General features: G+C 45.4%; 2 pseudogenes; one reads left to right on the forward strand and one right to left on the reverse strand.

The window, feature by feature from the left end:
- LOC102819205 overlaps nucleotides 1-6,398 on the forward strand; it is a 66,881-nt pseudogene extending 60,483 nt beyond the window's left edge.
- A 4,926-nt stretch (nucleotides 6,399-11,324) lies between these two features.
- LOC102819576 lies at nucleotides 11,325-11,900 on the reverse strand (annotated as a pseudogene).
- Between the last annotated feature and the right edge of the window lie 700 nt (nucleotides 11,901-12,600).

The raw sequence follows: 12,600 nt of genomic DNA on the forward strand, positions 1-12,600 counted from the left end.
CCCCTACACTTCACCCTCCTCCCCCCAATTTTCGGCCCACAGTCCCTTTCCCTCTCTGGGTCCAAAGTCCCGGCCGCTTCATCACTCCACGTCATCATCTCTGTCTCTATCTCAGGCATCTCTGCTTCTCTGGGTAGGGTCTCGCTCTCGGCTCTTCTCCGTTGATGGTCCCAGAGGCCTTGAGAGCAGCACTCTTGTTTTCATTTTTTCACAAGGGGCCCTGCATGTTCGTTTTGCACTGAGCCCCAATAATTCTGTAGCCATACCTGGTTACAGTGTAGCTTATAAATGAAAGAATGCACTTGGCCAAGACTAGAGAAAAATCAAATGACTATCATGGCTGGTGATTGTTTTGGTGGTGGATCTTGGTTTTGTGTCGCTAAATCGGTGCTGACTTAAAGCCACTCTGGTATAGGGTTTCTGAGGCTGTAAATGTTTACAGCAGTAGAAAGTCTCGTCTTTTTCCTGTGCAGTGACTGGTGGACTGGAACCGCTGACCTTGCGGTTAGCAGCCCAACAACATGTAACGAACCCCCTGCGCTACCAGGGTTCCTCATCAGTTAACTCAAAGCAAGGGAGGGAGGGAGGAAGAAAGAAAGCAAGAAGAGAAGGAGGGAAAAAGTAGGGAAGAAAGTTTATAGTACTTTCTGACTTAACCTAAATTTCCCAGTTCAGTATCTATCTCAGCAGGCTCTGAGCTGGAGACTTAGGACAAGTCCTGGAGTCCTGACAGAGCTCTGAGTGTCCTGTGAGACCTCAAGGTCCTGCAGGGTCATAGGCTTAACACCCTGGGGTTATTCTCCTCCTCTTCACCCCTGACCCCACCCACCAAACTAAACTGAATTCCGGAACTAGAGCCTTCTGGAAGGAGAAGAGAGAAGGGAGGGACCTTGTCCCTGGGAAGCCCTCTGTCTCCTGTAACTAGGGAGGCTGACTGCCTGCTCAGGAGGAGTGTCTGACTATAAACTGATGCCTCTATCAACCCCCAGCCCCTCCCCTACTTTCTTATATTAGGCAGTTTACAAAAGGAATACTAAGCCTAGTTGTAACACCCTATCACCTTTCTTGTGGCCAGGAATGTCTCGGGTGAGTCACTGGCGCCTGGCCTGTTCTCATTGGTTGGGAGGATCTCCTGATCCGTGGAGGAAAACTTGTCTTTCTCCTATTGGGAGGGAACGGACCGGGGTGAGGGGGTGGGGTGGGGTGGGGTGGGGTGGTCAGCAGCGATCCTTGACTCCTACGATGCTGGGAACAAGTTGCTAGCACCATGGCCTCCCAGCTTCTCCCTCGGCTGTGTGTGTGGCTTCCTGAAACTGCAGAGATTGGAAGACAGTCCTAACTAGCTCAAACAAATGAGAAAGTCCACAGACCGCTGACAATACATTCTGTGGGTGAGTGTCTGCTGCCAGAACAGGCCACGAGGTCTGCACCATGGTCAGCAGTTTGGATGTGATTGAAACAGTGTGAAGACTTCGTTGAATCCCATAGTAAGAATCACACTTTCCATAGTAGTAGCTCGTTCCTGGTTTGGCTCTGAAATCTTGGACCTGGAAAGCTGGTCTCAAAGCAGCCCCAACCAGGATGAAACTCTAGATGAAAACTCTAGTCACCATATGTGGCTTCAGTCTGGCCTTTGAAATCCTAGAAGGTGGGTTTGCTGACTCTCCATGGCAACTGCAGCTGTCTAGAATGGGCTGGTCACCGCTCCCACAGTCTGGCATCTGGGCCAGTCCTAAGCCAGCTCTGTCTTCTCTATCTATGCTGGCCATCTCCCTCTGCTTACTATGAACACAGCTTCGTTGTTTTGGGGAAGCATATTTGAGTGAAGAAGTCCTTTCTAATCTCTCTCCATACTGGTAATACAGGAGTCCCTGGTATGGCGCTGTGGGCTAATGTGCTGGACTGTAAAGTCACCAGTGCTCCTTGGAAACCCTCTATAGAGTTGCTATAGGTTGGAATCAACTCAATGCCACTTAACAAGATGCTCAAAGGGTTTGGCAAAAGGAGGCGGGTTGCAGGGAAACACCACACAGTGTCTGAAAATGTCAGAGCTGGACCAATTAAAAAAACAATTGCTGTCATATCAGTTCTGACTCATGGGGACCCATGTGGGTTAGGGTACATCAGTTCTGACTCATGGAGACCCACGTGGGTACAACAGTACTCCAGAGGGTTTTCAATAATCGCCACCTTTTGATTCATAGTCTTCATAGACACCAGTCTTGGTGTTGAATCTACATGTGATACTTCCTTTAATTCATACCACAAACTCTCTGGAGGTAGAATCCTGACCTGATAGGAACTTGGTCAGGGTCGTCTGTGTTGTAAGTGACAAAAGCAAGATTCAGATTCAGGACTATCTGACCACGGAGCCCAGGCCCCCTGTCACTGAGTGGAGCCCCTGGAAAGACTTGAGAGAGCACCCTGTCTACATCTCTCATTATCAATGAGTGATTCCAAGGGACATGTTCAAGGTCTTGCAACTAGTTAATGAAAGGAGGGCAAGAAGCCAGATGTCCTGTTTCCTAGGGCTGCATGGTAGGAAGAACTTGTGGTAATCATAGGCAAGCTGATTGATACGTTGAAGGCCAAGTCTCTATCTACAGAATAAGCACAAAAATAACCTACTTCATGGTTTGCAGTGAGAATTAAGTGTATGCAAAGGGCCCAGTATGGATCCTGGCCCTTCTAAGGGACTTAATTATGTCTTTTATTATAAAGTAGAGGGCCAGCGAAAAGAGGAAGGCCCTCAGTGAGGTGGATTGACACATTGGCTGCAACAATGGCCTCAAACATAGCAACAGTTGTGAGGATTGTGCAGGACTGGGCAGTGCTTTGTTCTGTTGTACATGGAGTCACTAGGAGTCAGAGCCAACCCAGTGGTACCTAACAACAACAAACAACCATTTTTATTATTTACTCTGACATTGGTAATGTTCTATCTTACTTACAAACTACCATGGGCTGCCAAAAGAACAAACAGATCTGTGTTGGAAGAAGTGCAGCCAGAGTGCTTCTTGGAGGCCAAAATGGCCAGACTTCATCTCTCATACTTCAGACATATTGTCAGGAGGGACCAATCACTGGAGAAGGATATCATGTTTGGTCAAGTGGAGAATCAGAAAAAAAGAGGAAGACCCCCAACAAGATGGATTGGCCAAGTGGCAGCATCAATGGGCTCAAATGAAGCAATGACTGTGAGGTTGACCCAGACCGGGCAGTGTTTTGTTCTGTTGTGCATAGGGTCGCTATGAGTCAGTACCGACTCGATGGCATCTAACAACAACAACTTACAAAGTACCTCCTTGTTTGCTAAAATACTAAGTTGTAAGCTTTGTTTCCTTGGCTGGACAGGAATGGAGCAGGGCACTGGGCAGGCCTTTGTGAGTCTTTACAAATAGACAGATAGAGATGTGGACCAGAGTTGGACCACTGTGAGTGAGGGGTGGCAGCAGTGACCAACTGGTACTGGCTTACCTGGGACTGAAGACTTTCCTGGGACCTGGAGGGGTCTTGGAAAAAGTTGGCCATGGTAGATGACAGACACTCCAAGTCAGGGGTCCCTGGACTTTTGGGGGCCGAGTTCCATAGGAGTGCCAATCTTGAAATAGGCTGGGACTTTGCTCAGCTTACGTGGTATAGGTCTTCCCACTCTTTATTCCCCAAGAATAAAGCCGAATTCACCCAGCCCTGTTGAGTGAGGCTTGAAACCAGGCGACTTCAACTTTGAAACAATTGCATTGACGCCTTGTTCTTTGCTAGGCTGTCCTGAGCCACTCTGTACTGCTCCCACCCAGAACACAAACCAACTACCTCTCCCCTCATCTCACCCCCTCTGAGGCAGGTGTGGGGAGACCCCTACCCTACTGGAACCAACAGTGTATTTAAGGCCTATGCCTCCTAGCGTAGTGGTTACGAATAGGCCTGTGAACCACAAGGTCAGCAGTTTGAAACTACCAGCTGTTCTGTGGGAGAAAGATGAGGCTTTCTGCTCCCGTAAAGATTTACAGCCTCAGAAACCTGTACAGGGTCGCTATGAGTCGGAACTGACTCCACGGCACATAACCACCACTATCACTCCTAGCCTAGAGCCTCTTATAATTGGCCTCTAAGCAGAGATGGATTTTTCCTAGAAGCCAACGACATTTCAGGGCTCCTCACTGACTGGGTTGATTTTTCTTGAAGAGGCCCCCCAAATTTCATATGAGTCAGGGTCCTTTAAATCCTGGAACCATCTCTGGCTGAAGTTTCTAGTTGACAGGACTGGTCTTGGGTGTGAACAGAGTAGAGGACAATCTCCAGAAGGTGGTTTACAGCATGCCCAGCCTCACGGGGGTTCATTTCCTGGGGAATGCAAAAGCATGTGCCACAATGATGACAACGAACATGGACAAACAGCATATGAATTTACAGTCTCAGGCCCTGGGCATTGTGTTCTGATGCGAGGTGGTCCAGGACCCAGGGGGCACAGGGGATTGAGACAACCATGTCTTGAAAAAAGGAGAGGCTGACCTGCCACTAGACTCTAGGTGGGTAATCTTGAGATTTTGTTCTCAACACTAGATGTTTGCAAAGGTGCCATAGCTGGTGCTCCTAGGGTTCAAAGGCTGGAATGTGGCCTGTTGTAGAATGGGCAAGGTCCATAGATGTCCCAGCCCTGGTGGGCAGTAGTTAAATGACCGGCTGCTCACTAAAACACCAGTGGCTTCAGCCCACCGGCTGCTCCACAGGAGAAAGATGTGGCCGACTACTTTCATAAAGAGTACAACCTTGGAAGCCCTATGGGCCAGTTCTCCTCAGTTCTATGGATTGCTGTGAGTCAGAATCAACTGGAAGGCACTGGGTTTGGTTTTCACTAGCCTAAAGGTGGCTGGTTTAAACCCACCTTGTGGTACTGCATAAGGAAGCACACTGGCAAGCTCCTTCTGTCAGGATTACAAGCAACTCAGTGGTCACGTACTAGGCTGCTAACAGGTACGGTGGCAGTGCAGACCCACCCAGTGACTCCAAGGGAGAAAGACCTTGCTATTTGTTATAAAGATTGTTGTTGTTGTTGTTGTTGTTATGTGCCGCCGAGTCAGTTCCGACCCATAGCAACCCTGTATAGGGTTTCCAAGGAGTGGCTGGTAAGCTTGAACTGTTGACCTTGCAGCTCAAACCAACTTTCCAGTCCAGTGAATTTACCCACAGCACCACATCAGGACTCTGCTATAAAGATTGTTTTTGTTGTTGTTGTTGTTAAGTGCCGTCAACTTGTTTCCGACTCATAGCGACCCTGTGTAGGGTTTCCAAGGAGCAGTTGGTGAGCTTGAACAACCGACCTTAAAGTTCAAACTGACCTTGCAGCCCAGCACATTAACCCGCAGTGCCCCATTGGAAACTTGGATGAGGCAGTTCTACTGTCACCTGTGACGACTGTGGCTCATAAATCGACTCACCTAATAAGAAAACGATGTTAAGCTATTATGAATGCCTTCAGATTTGGGTTTTCTGTATTCTGGAAACTTTAAGGCCGTTTTAAGGTTGTTATTAAGTGTTGTTGAGGCAGACTTTGTATGGGGTTTCCCAGGAGCAGCTGGTAAACTTGAACCACCACCGACCTTGCTGTTCAAACCAACATTGCAGTCCAGTGTAGTAAGCCTCAGCGCCACACCAGGATTCCATCTTAAGGCTGTTGTTGTTGTTGTTGTTGTTATGGGCTGTCAAGTCAGTTCTGATTCATAGATTTCTAAGGAATGGCTGCTGAGTTTGAACCACCAAATTCGTGGTTCAAACAGACTTTACAGTCCAATGTTTATCCTACAGTGCCACACCAGGGCTAAAAATATGTTTATACTGATGACTTTTCCGTCTGTTTGGTCAGGAATAAATAAATGTTAGCTTTCAAATAAGTATTGGCTCTTTAAAAGAGAAAAAAAAAAAAAAGATTACAAGCAAGTCTGCTTTTGATGGCAACAGGTGTAATATTTTTGTTGTTGTTCGAAAGAGTGTTTATTGCAAGGCTTAGGTTAAATGGCCTTAGAAAACACATTTTCTTTCTTTGGCCTCAGTTTTCCCATCTATACAATGCCTAAATAACTCTAAAGAACCCATTTAACCTAGAAATTGGGTTAGACAAAGCCACTGAGAGGTATTTTCACCACCTCTACAGGAACCACCCTTCTCCATCCCCAAAGAGCAAAATGGCCTTCGATCATGCACTCAAACCTTTGGCAGTCTGGGCAGTATAGGAGCCCCAGGCTGAAGGGATTGGCATCTCAGGCTGCCCTCTCTCAGCCTCAGTGAGCATCCTGGTTGCTACTAGTTCCCTGATCTCAAGTCTCTTTTTAACCCGTCTGAGCCAAAGGCCTCACCTGTTGAATGTTGACAGTGGGAGGGTGGAGGACGAATTCATGTGAGGGTGTTGTCATGATCAAATAAGAAAGGGCTTTGACAAGGATAAAGTTCCACTCATACTGAAAGGATTGTCATTTTCTTGATTCCTTGAAAGAAAATCACAGTGGGAACTTTCTGAGCCCCTGAGGGCTGAGTTTTCTGGGATCATTTCAACGCCATCCCAGGGAATGTTACACCCGGTCTAGCTAACTGGTAAATGCTTGTCCAAGAGATAGTTTCACATGGATCTCACTCAGCCTACCCTTGAATTCCATAAACCTCATGTGCTACAACAGAGTCCTTGTGGGGTGCTCAAGCGCCTAAAGACACCCACCCAGAGGCACCTCCAAAGACAGACCTGGAACATAAGAGTCTTGAAAACCTTATGGAGTAACTTGATTCTGCAAACATGGACTTGCCATGAGTTGGAAGTGACTTGACAGCAACTATAATACAAATGAAGCTTGAAAACATCATGCTGAGTGAAAGAAGTCACACAATAGGCAAATTCACAGAGACCAAAGTTTATTGGTCATTACCAGGGATAGAAGGAAAAAGGAAAGGGGGCGTCATTGCTTATCCTGTTGGGGTGGTGGGATCATTTGGAAAAGGATAGCAGTGATGGTTGAACAATATGATAAATAATCAGTTACGCATGTAAAAATTATTTCTTATATGTATATATTTACCACAACTAAAAATAATCTTAGATGAGGAAATCTTCTTTAAAAAACACCCACACATACATTACAACAATAAAAACACAGCTCTTTTTTCCCTGTGATTCAGCTTCAATGCTTGCAGCAACCATCAGCAAAACCGCAGTAACCTGGAAGTTCCCCAACATGGACTCTGGGAAACCAGAGGGGCAGAACCCAGACCCAGTCATTCCAGGTCCTGAGTTGTAATGACTTTTGCAGTCAGACACATGTGGCAATGGTGAGACAGCCTGCCAGGGTTGTGTCTGGAGCTGGGATCTGGCAGAGAGGCCTCCAGTAAACTTGAGTTAGGTGGGTCATTTGCCTAAGAAATATCACCCGGGAACAGAAACTGGAGTACGAGGGGCCCATGGAGATCAGCAAGTGTGGACTTCATAGACTGCTGTTGTTATTAAGTGCTGTCAAGTCGGTTCCAACTCATAGTGACCCTGTACAGGGTTTCCAATAAGCAGCTGGTGAGTTTTAACCCCCAATCTTGTGGTTCAAATTGACCTTGAAGTCCAGTGCATTAACCCACAGCGCCGCACTGAAATCTAGGAAGCTTAGTGAAGAGACTTACCCAGTCCACATACTGGCAGTGGACGGGGTGCCTAGTCCAATGCTTTTTTCACTTACCATTCCCATTTACTTGCAGCGTCGAGTTGATGCCAACTTGTAGCAACCCTGTAGGACATAGTAGAACTGTCCCACGTGGTCTCCAAGGCAGTCAGCTTTCTGGAAGCAAACTGACGCATCTTTCTTCCTTGCAGTGGCTGGTGGATTTGGACCACTGACTTTGCAGTTAGCATCTGAGCACTTAACCACTGAGACACCAAGGTTCCTTCCACTTACTCTACCCAGTGTTGGACTGCCCCAAAGTCAAGGTAAGCACGGGCTTCTTTGTGTTTCCATTCTAATCTGCTCACTACAGATTATTAAACACATGTAAACCCATGTTTGCCTTGCAGATTGAGTAAACTGCCTGACCATACCCTACTTGAACTTGCACAGAGCCGGTTTGCACCAGAGAGCTATTGATGGGATTTCCCTGAGAAAGCACCAGTCAGACGGGCTAGTCTCGGGATCTCACAGCTGTAAAATCTGAACAGCTCACTTCCCAGGCAGTGGTGGTTCCAAGTGGGAAGTATTTCAGCAGAGCTAGTGAAAATCAGTATCATCTTTCCTGGAATGAATAGAAAAGAGGTTCATGTTCTTTCCTGCTGTACAAAAACCTCTACAGTGTAGGTTTCAACGTGCCAGGGGCCTCTGCCCCTCATTATGTTGTTAGGTGCCATCGAGTCAGTTCCAACTCACAGCAATCCTATGCACAACAGAACAAAAACTGACCAGTCCTATGCCGTCCTCACATTTGTTACGTTTAAACCCATTGCTACTAACACTATGCACTGGGCTCTTCCTTCTTTTGTGCTGACCCTCCACTTTATCAAGCATGATATCCTTCTCCAGGGACAGGTCCCTCCTGATAACATGTGCAAAGTATGAGAGACAAAGTCTCGCCATCCTGGCTTCCAAGGAGCACTCTGGTTGCACTTCTTCCAACACAGATTTGTGGGTTTTTTTCTGGCAGTCCATGGTACTTTTCATATTCTTCGTCAATGCCATAATTCAAATGCATCAATTCTTCTCCAATATTGCTTATTATTCATTGTCCAGCTTTCACATGTATAGGAAGTGATTGAAAAATACCAAGACTTAGGTCAGGGGTGCCTTAGTCCTTAAACTAGCATCTTTGCTCATGAATACTTTAAAGATGTCTCATGCAGCAGATTTGCCTAATGCAATCTGTCATTTGATTTCTTGACTGCTGCTTACATAAGTGTTGATTGTGGATCCAAGCAAAATGAAGTCTTAGACAATTTGAATCTTTTCTCCAATAAATAATGACATTATTTATTGGTTCAATTGTGAGGATTATTTTTTTCTTTACACTGAAGTGCAATCCATACTGAAGGCTGTAATTTTTTATCTTCATCAGTAAGTATTTTAAGTTCTCTTCGCTTTTAGCAAGCAGGGTTGCATCATCTGCATATCACAGGTTGTTAATGAGTCTTCCTCCAATCCTGATACCACGTTTTTCTTCATATAACCCAGTTTTCAGACTCTTTGCTCAGCATACAGATTGAATAAATGAATAAACATTGTGAAAAGATGCAACCCTAGCGCATGTAATTCCTGATTTTAAGCCATTCAGTGTCCCCTTGTTCTGATTGAATCTATGTAAGTGTTCTGGAATACCCATTTAATGTCCCCTTGTTCTGATTGAATGACTGCCTCTTGATCTATGTACGTGTTCTGGAATACCCATTCTTTGCAGTGTTATCCATAGTTCACTACAGTCCACAGAGTCGAAAGCCTTTGCATAGTCAACAAAGCACAAGTAAACATCTTTTTAAGGAACTCTGGTAGCGTAGTGGTTACAAGTCAGGCTGCTAACCTCAAAGTCAGCAGTTTGAAACTACCAGCTGTTCCATGGGAGTAAGATGAGGCTTTCTGCTCCGTATACACCCTATACAGGGTGGCTATGAGTCAGAACTGACTCCACGGCACACCACAACCACCACCACCAAATATATATTTTATATTCTCTGCTTTCAGGAATAATAGCCCTTATTCCATTTCCTCTTCTGAATCCAGCTTGAATTTCTGGCAGTTCCCTGCTAATGTACTTTTGCAACCGTTTTTGAATTATCTTCAACAAGTTTTACTTACTTTTTTTGAGTGCTGGGTGAAATTTTGTTTACTTACTTTTTTTGAGTGCTGGGGGAAACTCAGAATTCTGTAGTCTATTTACGCAATTTATAGTACTTTAAGCACTGGTCTTGTAAATAATGATTACAACTTTACATATGTTCAGCAATAGAAAATTGCTTTTCCCCACCAAAATATTTGAGTTAAATAAAAAAATGGATAGCATTCACACCACTTTCTCCCCACCACCCAACCCTCCTTTTTAAACCATTGCCAGTCCATTTGGAACATAGGAAGTCCAATTATTGCTAGACAAGTTCTTTGCCAATGATGTTTTTGGTGACAGATACATGACAAGGTCAGATTTTAAACCTAAGGTTAGCTACGTGTCTGGGACTGTTGTGAATTTACTGTCTCCTGGTGTGGCTCCATAGGATCAGCACTGGACTGTGAACTACAAAGTCGACAGTTCAAACCCACCAGCTGCTCCTCAGAAACTCTACAGGGTCGCTATGAATAAGAACTGACTTGATGATATTCAACAACCACCACCACCCTTGGCTAATAATATTTTCAATAAAAAGTGCCTCATTGATGGCAGGGGCTTGAAATCCTTTCCTTCAGTCCTATGTTGTTGTTGTTGTTGTTGTTGTTGTTAAGTGCTGCTGAGTCTGTTCTGACCCATAGTGATCCTGTATAGGGTTTCCGAGGAGCAGCTGGTGAGCTTGAACCACCAACCTTGCAGTTCAAACAGCTTTGCAGTCTGGCACATTAACCCACAGCGCCACACCAGGATTCCATCAGCCCTATAGAGGACCCATTTTCACTTCAAATAGTAACTGACATCCTTCTACTTCTAATATTGTTGTTAAGTGCCGTCGAGTCAGTTCTGACTGTTAGCAACCCTGTATAAGTCTCCCAAGGAGCAGCTGGTAGGTTTGAACTACAGACCTTGTGATAGCCCACCACACTTTACCTAGCTGTTGTTGTTAAGTGCCGTCGAGCTGATTCCAACCCATAGCGACCCCGTATAGGGTTTCCAGGGAGCAGCTGGTGAGTTTAAACCACTGACCTTAAGGTTCAAACTGACTTTGCAGTCCAGTGCATTAGCCCATAGCGCCACACCAGGTACAACTCCTTATAGCAGTGGTAATGGGAAACCAGGAAAATGATCATTCACACAAGGTCTTTTTTCCTTCTCAAGAACCATGAAAGTGCTCATTTTCCCTTTACAAATGGTACATAAACTCTTAAATACAAGACTACTTGACAATTTAATCCTATTATCCATACAACAATACCTTCCTTTCCAGCAAGGTCAAAAGCCAATGATGTGATGCTTTTGCACACCAGAAGCCTTTTATCTAATAGAAGTCCACAGACTGAATTATCATGGCCACAGTCCGACATCAAGAGAACAGAACGGGTTCATTTCTGCGGATTCTTTATTGGCATCAAAATAAAGTAGGACTGGCCAGAGACTCCAGCCCTCCTGCTAAGGACCCCCTACTTCATCAGCAAGTCTGAGTGGAAAAAGCAAGCTCAGCAGCATCTTCCTTTGGGCTCTGAAGGCTGCCTTCCGAGTTTGAAGCTCGTACCACCAGTGGGTGAGTTACTATCAATGGATGGAATTCTTCGACTGATTTCTATAAAGAGTTCATTTCTGTTTGTGCATTTTTGGTATTGGTCTTAACAAAGATGGCATGGATGGAATTGGCATACTCCTTCGCATCCCTCTCCATGGCTTCACTGACGTCAATAAGGTCACACTTATTTCCTGCGATGACAGCAACAATATTAGGCACGCTATGCTGCCGGAGTTCTTTCACCCAATTCTTTCATGTTGAAAACGTTTCTGCCTTTGTGATGTTGTAGACAATGGTAGCACCTGCTGATCCTTGGTAAAACGTGGATGCTAAGGTAGTATCCGGCTGTATCACAGATTAGGAACTTATGTAGCTCATTTTGGTACTGCAAACTCTTGTTCATAAAAGATGCTCCTATTGTGGGGTCGATGTTAGGATTAAAATGTCATCGATAAATAAATCACCATACAATACTTAGTTTACCTGCACCTGTATCCCCTAGCAGACACACTTGGAGCTGCCTTAACATCATGGCCCTGACATGGAAGACGGTGTGATCCAAAGACAGACAAGCGTGACACTGAGAGAGCAGGCAGCTCTGTATGGGAAGGAAGTCCAGTGAGGCTCAGACAGACAGAATTGTCCTTTTTCCTGCTGCCAGAGAGTCCACAGTGGTCAGCTCTGTCGCCTATTGAGGCTCTTTGGAATGATACCACCTATGTCCAGAGACACTACCAAGATTCTCACTGAAAGGACCTACCTTAAGTAGACAACCCCTGCTTTCCCTCCCAAAGCACTCAGAAGATGCCCATTACTCCAAGATCATGAGATTCTGCTCAATGGCAGAATCCCCGTCTTTCATGCAGAAGACCTAGGTTTGACTCCTAGCCAATGTTGTACCCCAGTGCAACAATCCACCATCTGTCAATGGAAGCTGTGTGTTGCTGTCATATTGAACAGGTTTCAGTGAAGATTCGAGACTAAGGTGGACTAGAAAACTCTGTGGATCATAATGGTAGTTTCATCCTGTTGTGTGTGGGATCACTATAAGTTTGGGGCCAATTTGATGGTAGCTGCCAACAACCATCAACAACATCACAGTTAGTCATTAGTAGCCTATGCTGTTATTGGTTGCAGGGCTCTCTCCCCTCTGGGTTGTAATTTCCTTGGGACAGGGACTGTGTATTTTCATCTTGGTGTCCTTAATGCCTATCATAGAACCTGGCTTATAG

Source organism: Chrysochloris asiatica, unplaced genomic scaffold, assembly GCF_000296735.1.
Source record: "Chrysochloris asiatica unplaced genomic scaffold, ChrAsi1.0 scaffold00021, whole genome shotgun sequence".
Classification (NCBI taxonomy): Eukaryota; Metazoa; Chordata; class Mammalia; order Afrosoricida; family Chrysochloridae; genus Chrysochloris; species Chrysochloris asiatica.